Genomic DNA, 10,992 nt, shown 5'->3' on the forward strand with positions numbered 1-10,992 from the left:
AAATAATTTTCTTTAGCTTTAGTTACACTGTGAAGCAGCTACAACAGAATCATATTCAATAGAAGAGTATATCAGTGCCTATAGATCACATATTTAGCATTGCATTTTGGTGCAATATATGCTTTAAATATAATTTTCACAAAAGTACAAAATGGCAGCACATTCCAACAGTTTCACCACATGGGGACTAGTGTAATAAGCTTATGATTCGGAAAAAGTGCCAATTTTATGAGATTTACTGTGGCATTTGTTTAAAGTTAACAGATAAACAGTGTCTAGACAGACGGTCAATAGACACCACATGTGAGACTGTCAAAAGGTTGGCAGGGTCAAAAGGTAGACATGAAAAATGTAGACAATACAAAAGGTCGACAGGGTCAAAAGGTCTACGTGAAAATGGTCGACATAACAAAGGTAGACAAAAACGAGTTTTATGGTAAGAACTTACCCTTGTTAAAACTCTTTCTGCGAGGTACACTGGGCTCCACAAGTCTGGACAATGGGGTGTAGAGTAGGATCTTGATCCAAGGCACCAACAAGCTCAAAGCTTTGACTGTTCCCAGAATGCACAGCGCCGCCTCCTATATCACCCCGCCTCCCAGCACAAAAGCTCAGTTTAGTTAACCAGCCCAATGCAGTAGCAGGAAAAGAGACGACAACGGTTAGTAGCCACATACACCACACTCTCACGACAAGAGAAGTGTCAGCGGCTAATGCCATACCAACCCAAAGAAACTAAGTGCGTCAGGGTGGGCGCCTTATGGAGCCCAGTGTACCTTGCAGAAAGAGTTTTAACAAGGGTAAGTTCTTACCAAAAAACTCGTTTTCTGCTGCGGGGTAAACTGGGCTCCACAAGTCTGGACAATGGGGATGTCCTAAAGCAGTTCCTTATGGGAGGGGACAAACTGTTGCGGGCACAAGAACCCGGCATCCAAAGGAAGCATCCTGGGAAGCGGCAGTATCGAAGGCATAGAACCTTATGAACGTTTTCCCGGAGGACCACGTAGCAGCCTTGCACAATTGATCAAGGGTCGCACCACGTTGGGCCGCCCAAGAAGGTCCAACAGACTGAGTAGAATGGGCCGTAATCTGAACAGGAGCTGACAGACCAGCCTTCACATAAGCATGCGCAATCACCATTCTAATCCAACTGGCCAGGGTCTGCTTGTGAGCAGGCCAGCCACGTTTGTGAAATCCAAACAAAACAAAGAGAGAATCAGACTTTCAAATATAAGCAGTTCTCTTCACATAGATACGGAGAGCCCGTACCACATCCAAAGACCGCTCTTTGGGAGACAAATCAGGAGAGACAAAAGCTGGAACCACAATCTCCTGATTAAGGTGGAACGAAGAAACCACCTTAGGTAAATATCCGGGACGAGTCCTAAGAACCGCCCGGTCACGGTGAAAAATCAGATATGGGGAACTACAAGACAAGGCACCCAAATCCGACACTCTTCTAGCAGAGGCAAAAGCCAGCAAGAACACCACCTTAAGGGAAAGCCACTTAAGGTCAGCTGAACCAAGAGGTTCAAATGGAGGCTCCTGCAACGCCTCCAAAACCACCGACAAGTCCCAAGAAGCCACAGGCGGGACATAGGGAGGTTGGATACGCAACACACCCTGAGTGAAAGTATGAACATCAGGCAAAGTCGCAATTTTTTTATGAAACCACACCAACAAGGCAGAAATATGAACCTTTAGGAAGGCCAGACGCAGGCCTAAATCTAGGCCCTGCTGTAGAAAAGCCAAAAGTTTGTCTGTACTAAACTTGGAAGCATCATAATGGTTAGATGCGCACCAAACAAAGTAGGAATGCCAGACCCGATGGTAAATCCGAGCAGAGGCTGGTTTCCGGCCCCGCAACATAGTTTTAATGACCTCTTCAGAAAAACCCTTAGCTCTTAAGACGGAAGCTTCAAGAGCCACGCCGTCAAAGACAGCCGGGCTAGGTCCTGGTAGACACAGGGGCCCTGAACGAGGAGGTCTGGGCATTGTGGAAGTAGAAGTGGACGCTCTGACAATAGGCCTTGCAGGTCTGAGAACCAGTGCCGTCTGGGCCACGCCGGAGCTATGAGAAGCAGATTTCCTTTTTCTTGCTTGAACTTCCGAATTATCCTGGGCAGGAGTGACACCGGAGGGAACACGTACGGCAGCCGAAATCTCCACGGCACTGCCAGCGCATCCACGAATGCTGCTTGAGGATCCCTTGTCCTTGCTCCGAAGACCGGAACCTTGTGATTGTGTCGAGACGCCATCAGATCCACATCTGGAAGACCCCACCTTTCCACGAGGAGTTGAAACACTTCTGGATGGAGGCCCCACTCACCGCATGCACGTCCTGATGACTGAGAAAGTCCGCTTCCCAATTCAGGACTCCCGGAATGAATATTGCCGATATTGCCGGTAGATGGCGTTCTGCCCAACATAGAATCCGTGAGGCTTCCTTCATTGCCAAACGGCTTCGAGTGCCGCCTTGATGATTTATGTAAGCCACTGTGGTGGCGTTGTCCGACTGTACTTGAACAGGACGGTTCTGAATCAAATGCTGGGCTAGGTTCAACGCATTGAAGACAGCCCGCAATTCCAGAATGTTGATCGAGAGGAGAGATTCCTCCTTGGTCCACCGATCCTGCAAGGAGTACTGCTCCAGCACCGCACCCCAACTTCTTAGACTGGCATCTGTCGTCAACAGGACCCAGTTGGATATCCAGAAGGGACGGCCTCTGCACAATTGTCGGTCCTGGAGCCACCAGAGCAGCGACAGACGGACCTCCGGAGTCAAAGAGATCATTTGAGACCTGATCCGATGAGGCAGGCCATCCCACTTGGCTAGAATCAGCTTCTGGAGGGGGCGAGAATGGAATTGAGCATACTCCACCATGTCGAATGCTGATACCATGAGGCCCAGCACCTGCATTGCCGAATGTATCGACACTTGCGGACGAGAAAGGAAGCAACGAATCCTGTCCTGAAGTTTCAGGACTTTCTCCTGAGACAAGAACAACCTCTGGTTGTGAGTGTCCAACAGCGCTCCCAGATGCACCATGCTCTGAGCAGGGACCAGGGAGGATTTCTTCCAGTTGATGAGCCGCCCGTGGGCTTGTAGAAACCGGACCGTCATATCCAGATGACGCAGGAGAAGATCTGGGGAATTTGCCAGGATTAACAAGTCGTCCAGATAGGGCAGTATCCTGACCCCTTGACGGCGGAGTACCACCGTCATCACCACCATAACTTTGGTGAAGACTCGTGGAGCCATTGTTAAACCAAAAGGTAACGCCCGAAACTGGTAATGGAGGTTGCTAATAGTGAACCTCAGGTATTGTTGATGTGACACTGCTATAGGAATATGCAGGTAAGCATCCTGTATGTCCAGGGAGACCAAGTAGTCCCCAGGTTCCAAGGCCAGAACTATAGAGCGAAGGGTTTCCATACGAAACTTGGAAACCTTCACAAACTTGTTCAGTGCCTTGAGGTTGAGAATGGGCCGGGAGGACCCATTCGGTTTCGGGACTAGAAACAGCGGAGAATAGTACCCCCGGCCCCTCTGAGCAAGAGGCACCTGTACTACGACTCCTGTATCCAGGAGGGTCTGTACCACCGAATGCAGAGTGTTTGCCTTTGTCTGGTCCAACGGGACGTCTGTCTGGCAAAATCGATGAGGGGGTCGGTTTTTGAAGGCTATGGCGTAACCTCGAGTGACAACTTCCCGTACCCAGGCATTTGAAGTGGTCTTCAACCATTCCTGGGTATACAATAGAAGCCGGCCCCCCACCCTGGGATCCCCCTGGGGGAGGCCCGCCCCGTCATGCGGCAGACTTATCGGTCTTGGCTGCTGGCTGACAGGCAGCCCAGGCTTTTTTGGGCTTCGGCTTACCAGGTTTGGAAGTGCGGGCCTGCTTATGGTACGCCTGACCTTTTGCTTTACCTGAAGGACGAAAGGGGTGAAAGGACGTGCCTTTGGCCTTCGACACAGAAGGAGCTGTATTAGGTAGACAGGCAGTTTTGGCAGTAGCCAAGTCAGCCACTATCTTATTTAAGTCCTCCCCAAACAGAATATCCCCTTTGAAAGGAAGTACCTCCAGGGTTTTTCTAGAGTCCAGATCCACAGACCAGGATCTCAGCCACAATATCCTGCGAGCCAGGACTGACGTAGTAGAGGCCTTGGCTGCTAGGATTCCGGCAACAGAAGCCGCCTCTTTAATATAGCGAGAAGCTGTGACAATATATGACAAGCATTGTCTAGCATGGTCAGAGGAGATTTCAGCTTCTAACTCCAAGGCCCATGCTTCAATAGCCTCTGACGCCCATGTAGCTGCAATAGTGGGCCTTTGTGCAGCACCCATGAGGGTGTAAATCGCTTTTAGATAACCCTCAACACGTTTATCCGTAGGCTCTTTTAGAGACATGACGGTAGTGACAGGTAGAGCTGAGGAAACCACCATCCTAGCCACATGTGAGTCTACTGGAGGAGGCATTTCCCAATTCTTAGACAGCTCTGGCGTGAGGGGATAGCGAGCCAGCATCTTCTTTTGAGGCACAAACTTCATACTCGGGCTTTGCCAGGGTTCCTGACGTATATCCACTAGGTGGTCAGAGTGAGGTAAAACTTGTTTAATCACCTATTTGGTTTATTTAGGAGGAACGGATGGCTCGGGATCATCCGTAATCTGCAGTATTAACTTAATAGCCTCCAAAAGATCAGGAACATCCACATGTGAACTACCCTCCCCATCAGCCGTATCTGAGTCAGAACCTGTGGGGTCACTGTATGTGCTGTCGTCATCAGACGAGGTGTCAGTGACAGCAGTGGATTGTGAGGAGACGAGCGCTTGCTTAGAGGACTTCTTGGACTTAGGCGAGCGATGGTCAGACTTTTTAGTAGTCAGGGACTGGTTCAACTTCTTTAATTGAGCAGATAAATCGTCCGCCCATGGCGGGTTAGCTGCAGGGACCACATACGGATGTATCGGCATTGGGGGTCCCATAGGGGGTGTTAGTTTATGAACTAGCGTATGCAGAAGCGTGGAAAAAGCGGCCCACGGAGGGTCAGTATGTGCCTCCATTGCCACAGTCCCACTGGGGGGCAAGGAGCACCCAGAACCAGAGCCCATAGCTGCTATATTCTCCCCATATGTGCCTGTGGCTTCAGCAACACCAGCAGTGTGTTCCGCCCCAGAACCGTTACCCTCAGAAGCAGACATGATACAACTTGCAGTATGAGGTAACACAGTACAATTATTAGCAGCACTATGGTGGTCATTCCGAGTTGTTCGCTCGCAAGCTGCTTTTAGCAGCTTTGCACACGCTAAGCCGCCGCCTACTGGGAGTGAATCTTAGCATAGTAGATTTGCGAACGAAAGATTAGCAGATTTGCGGATAGACAGTTCTTAGCAGTTTCTGAGTAGCTCGAGACTTACTCTGCCACTGCGATCAGTTCAGTCAGTTTCATTCCTGGTTTGACGTCACAAACACACCCAGCGTTCGCCCAGACACTCCTCCGTTTCTCCAGCCACTCCCGCGTTTTTCCCAGAAACGGCAGCATTTTTTCACACACACCCATAAAACGGCCAGTTTCCGCCCAGAAACACCCACTTCCTGTCAATCATACTACGATCACCAGAACGAAGAAAAAACCTCGTAATGCCGTGAGTAAAATACCAAACTTAATAGCAAATTTACTTGACGCAGTCGCACTGCGGACATTGCGCATGCGCATTAGCGACTAATCGCTCCGTTGCGAAAAAAAATAACGAGCGATCAACTCGGAATGACCACCTATATCCCTAAACCCAAACCCCTGCGCAGTGTAGTCAGCACCAGTAGAGATAAAGGAGAGATATGGTGACTAAATCACAGAGAAAAATACGTAATACAGTACATCTTTGTGAAAATCCTATATTAAATAACACCTGACGCACCAAGCCCCCTCAGGCAGAGGCGTCACTAGGGTTGGTGTCACCCGGTGTGGTAACTCATGGTGTCACCCCCCATGGACTTCCTCCCATATCACACCACACGGAATCCTTAGTAATGTTTTTGTACTAGTTTTACTTGTAAATCACAATTCCTGTATATCACTGAATGCAATGGTAGTAGTAGTGACATAGGACACTATTCAGGTTGGTTTGCATATTCTGCTAAAAAGCAGAATCTGCAATCATTTCTGTAGCATGCTGGGGTCCGTCCAGCATGCTAATTGGCATCCAGCGATGCGATCGCAAAATAATTGAGATTCCATCGCTGAAGCAGAAACTAAGGATTGCCCCCCGCAGACGTAGCTAGGCCGCGTATGCAGGCGATGCACCGCCAATTTTTGGGTTGCAGTGGGCGCGTGTGATGTCACGTAGCCACCCAAAAAAAGCTCTGACCCCCTTTTGCAGCAACGCCGGCCCTCAATGCCCGCCGCCAGTGGCGTAACTAGACATTTTAGTGCTGTGTGCAAGATAGGGCATTGGCGCCAACCTTCATGTAAAACAGGGGCAGAGTGCACCGTAGGCGCGATCAAAAAATATAGGGGCGTGGCTTCATGGGGAAGGGGTGTGGCCACAAAATAATACCAATTCATATTACGGTGCACAGTAGTCTCCATTATTCAAATTACGCCGCACAGTAGCACCACTACACCAGGTAGAGCCCCTTTTACACATTACGGCAGACAGCGCCCCCTTTTTACACATTACGTCAGACAGCTTCCCCTTTTTACACATTACGGCAGACAGCGTCCCCCTTTTTACACATTACGGCAGACAGCGCCCCCTTTTTACACATTACAGCAGACAGCGTCCCCCTTTTTACACATTACAGCAGACAGCGTCCCCCTTTTTACACATTACGGCAGACAGCATCACCTTTTTACACATTACAGCAGACAGCGTCCCCCTTTTTACACATTACAGCAGACAGCGTCCCCTTTTTACACATTACGGCAGACAGAATAGATTATACTTACCATTTCTTCGCTGGCTCAGTCAGTCAGGCTCCTCGGTGCTGGCAGCTCCGGGGGCAGGGGAGGAGGAGGAGGGAGCCGCAGCAGTGCACTGTAATTGCCGGCGGCACTGCTGCAGCTGTCCCTATCCTTCCACATTGGCTGGCCGCCGCTGCTGTGCATGCTGGTATGAGGGAAGCGCATCCCAGCATTCACAGCAGCGGCGGCCAGCCTATGTGGAATGAGAGGGAAAGCTGCAGCGGCGCTGCCACCAATTAAAAATATTGTATTAAATTACCTTCAGGCTGCGTGTGTAAGGTGTATATGAAATATACAGTAATGCATTCTATGTTTAGACTTGGGTCTCATCGCGATGATATCTCCTTATGGTATGCAATTATTCCAAAATACGGAAAAAGCCTATATCTAAAATACGTCTGGTCCTAAGCATTTTGGATATACCTGTATTATTACTATCTGTTAATTAGTGTCCGCTGTTTATTTTATGGTATTCAGATCACATTAACCTTAGATTAGTATGCAGGTGAGCATAAAGTAATGAGTTAATTTTCTGCAAATCTGTTAAAAAAAACTTCAATGTAAATACAATACAAATTACATTCTGAAACATAAATCTCAATGCACAGTTATTGCACCAGAAGGCGACAGCTCACAACATTTCTTAATAACACAGCTTCATATACAGTAAATGGAGAGAAATGAAGATTACACTCAGGGCTGCCATTAGAAATTGTGGGGCTTGGGACTGATAAAATAGGCAGCCCTCCCACCCTGCCCCTGACTGAGATGTTGGGGCCCCCACCTAAACCAGCCCACCGCCACTACTAGTATGTCCCTTACCTTGAAAAAAAATGTAATAAGTGAAGAATGAAATGAAAGATAAAAAATCTATACTGAAAAAGAAAAATAATAAAAAAGGTATAATAAAGAAATGATATGAAAAAAAGCACATAAACAGCTTCACCTTGGGGGTGTGGCAAAGGTGTCATTGACCCAGGAGCACCATTCAGTGGATCTCCTTGCAAGCACACTAACCGCTGGGTCCCAGGTACGGTACATATATAGACTCACACAGATGATGGGAGCTGTAGCCTTAATATTTTGGTTGCAGGAGCCTGTCCGGTAGTTAATGAGACCCAGTGGCCAGCCATAAGTGAAGGACGGGTCTTCACCGATGCTGCTCTTATCTGGCCTCACTAGCAGCTCGACAGGTTGGGAAAATAGGGCGGGGTGGGGTTAGGGGGGGTCACCCATGCCTCTGCTGCAAACACCTCTCCCTACCCCCTTCTCCTAGCAGCACCTCACCTTTTCTTCTGTGGGCGCACTTGAACTTCTTGAACTTGTCAGCTCCTCCCCCTGTGCAGAACACGGAGAGGACGCAGCACAAAACTGAGCCCGGCCTCCGCTCCAGCGACGTCAGAACAAAAGCTCCACTGCGCTTGGTAGTATGGGAGCTGGAGCCTTGGTAGCAAGCAACTCTGGATCCCCTTCGTGGAGAGGACCCCTTCAGTGTCCGGCTGCAGTGCGCGCGTGTGTGAGGGGACCAGACATTAGGGGGTGCCTGTGTGCATCGGGCACCCCCGTGCGCACGCCTATTATGGGGGTGCGTGTGAGTGTACGGCTCGTCTTGGTGTCACCCCATTGAAGGGTGACACCCGGGTGCGGGCCGCACTCCCCGCACCCACCTCATGACGCCACTGCCCTCAGGTTATAGAATATAGGGATAGCAAGTTGAGTGAAAGACACGAGATGGACACCACTCAGCTATCAATGTACACACAAATAGTCACAGTTTGTACAATGCAGAGGTTATTACAGACAATAATACTGCACTGGACTAGCTTACACAGCTATATAGTCAATAGATATAACACTACACAGTAAGAAACTGGATGTATATCACAGGGTAATTGTACTATAAAACCCTGACTAAATGCACTCTTTCTTAACTATCACTGTCTAAAAAGGCATGTAGAATACTTAAAGTCACAGCGCTGACAACCAGGCGGCTTTACATAGGAGGATTTGCCCAAGCAGTCCCAGGAACAGTGAGCTGAGGAGTAATGGCGCCGCAGACACTGACAGGGAGTGAGGAAAAGACAGAGATGCAGCTCCAGGGCGGGAACACTTGCTAGAAATGGCGCCCTGGGGCTGGGGGAGGGGTTCAGGTCTAAGCCTTATCCCCCTTGCTGGCAAAACCACCGGGTACTGTGGGCGATATTAAAATCGGTTTTAAGAGAAAACCTGACCTGTGCCCATGTCCTGGTGATCTAGTGGGATCGCCTGTATCCACAGTGTCCACCGCCAGCGCGCGCGGCCCGCCTCCCACTGACTGCGCCGGATCGCGATAAAGACCGGGTCCCGCAAGCAGGACCCACTTACCACCTCCCGAAGCGCGGCCACGTGATCCTGGAGAGCCCCAGCCGTGTGTGTCTAACATGAAGAAAACCAGAGCCTCCGCTGTAGGTACCCGGCAACCAGGGTTCGGGAGTGTACAGCGCCGCTGGGGAGAGCTGGAGCTGCAGCAGTGAAAGTCACAAGACATTTACCACCGCTGCTGCCCTTGAAGTCTTCACTTTTTACCGCATAAAAAGCTTTTCTCAGGGCTGCTTGGAGCAGCCCCTCTGTTAAGTGCCTGCTTACTGCAGCACCAACTGACAAACTGAGCTCCTGTGCTGGGAGGCGTGGTGATATAGGAGGCGGCGCTGTGCATTCTGGGAACAGTCAAAGCTTTGAGCCTGTTGGTGCCTCGGATCAAGATCCTACTCTACACCCCATTGTCCAGACTTGTGGAGCCCAGTGTACCCTGCAGCAGAAATTTTTTTTGCATTTTTGTGGTTTGTGTGGATAGTTTTGTTATCTGGGACCCCCATTTGTAGAAAGGCGTCCCCTCGCAGGAGCACGCTTCACTAGCCACGCTTCGGGCTCGGTGGCTTGCTGCACTCGCCGCAAGGTTTATACCCAACTCTATGCTGACATGGACAGAGAAGGTATGAAAAAGTCCAAAAATATGTAAAATTATAAACAACCTGTGTCTACCTTTTTTATGTCGACCATTTTCATGTAGATCTTTTGACTGTCTACCTTTTGACCCTGTCAACATTTTGACTCTGTCGACCTAATGTTTGTCTAACATATGGTGTCTATCTATTGACTGTCTAACTAGACACTGTCTATCTATCATCCGGATACCGTTAAAACAAGGTTGATTTTCCTTTAAAATATTGCTTCTTCTGTCAAATTGGAAGCTATTACATCTTGCCCATGGAGTTAATACCATAGGTTGAGATACATCCATTCTTCACTTGTGTTCACATAGTATTTTATTACCACTAAGTAACAGTTGCTCAGAGCACAATAAATAAACATGTTGCAATTTAACTCAGCTTTACTCATGTATTTATAGCTTGTAAGAATTATATTGTATGGCATACCTTCTTGTTGAGCCATTACTGTCCATTTCATTAAAAGAGCTGTGAGAGTGAAAATCCTTAACTGTAATGATATCGTCATAGTGTCCAATTATGCAAATGAGTTCAGCTTCTAATCTTCTTAATGTACAAGTCCTGGGGAGAAATACAATGTAACAGGATAAGAATACTTTGTGTTGTACTTTGTAAGAGTGCAGTTGGTGTGAAGTGGGTCTAGTTGTAGCCTGTCAGATTTGCAGGACAATTACCTGGCTTTTTTACGACCTACAAAAAATAATACCGCTTTTAGACCTAAATAGCGGGTCGTAGCCGGGAGCCTGACACGGGTGCTACCCGGCTGCGACCCGCGCCAGCCCCCATTTAGACCAGAGTCACCAACCCGGCATATTGCCGGTTTGGTGACATTGCCGATGACACAACGGGGGTGGCGCTTGGAGGTCTCATGATCTCCAAGCGCCGTCCGTTCATACACTGTAAACAGGAAGCCGGGTCGCGCGATCTGGCTCCCGTTTACACTGAATAGTTTGCCGGGTTGAACACGTGTTCAACCCCGCAAACTACTACCCCTTTTCCACTAGCTCCTTAAAACACGGGTAAATGTGCGGGGGT

The sequence above is a fragment of the Pseudophryne corroboree genome, chromosome 6, assembly GCF_028390025.1.
Source record: "Pseudophryne corroboree isolate aPseCor3 chromosome 6, aPseCor3.hap2, whole genome shotgun sequence".
Taxonomy (NCBI): domain Eukaryota; kingdom Metazoa; phylum Chordata; class Amphibia; order Anura; family Myobatrachidae; genus Pseudophryne; species Pseudophryne corroboree.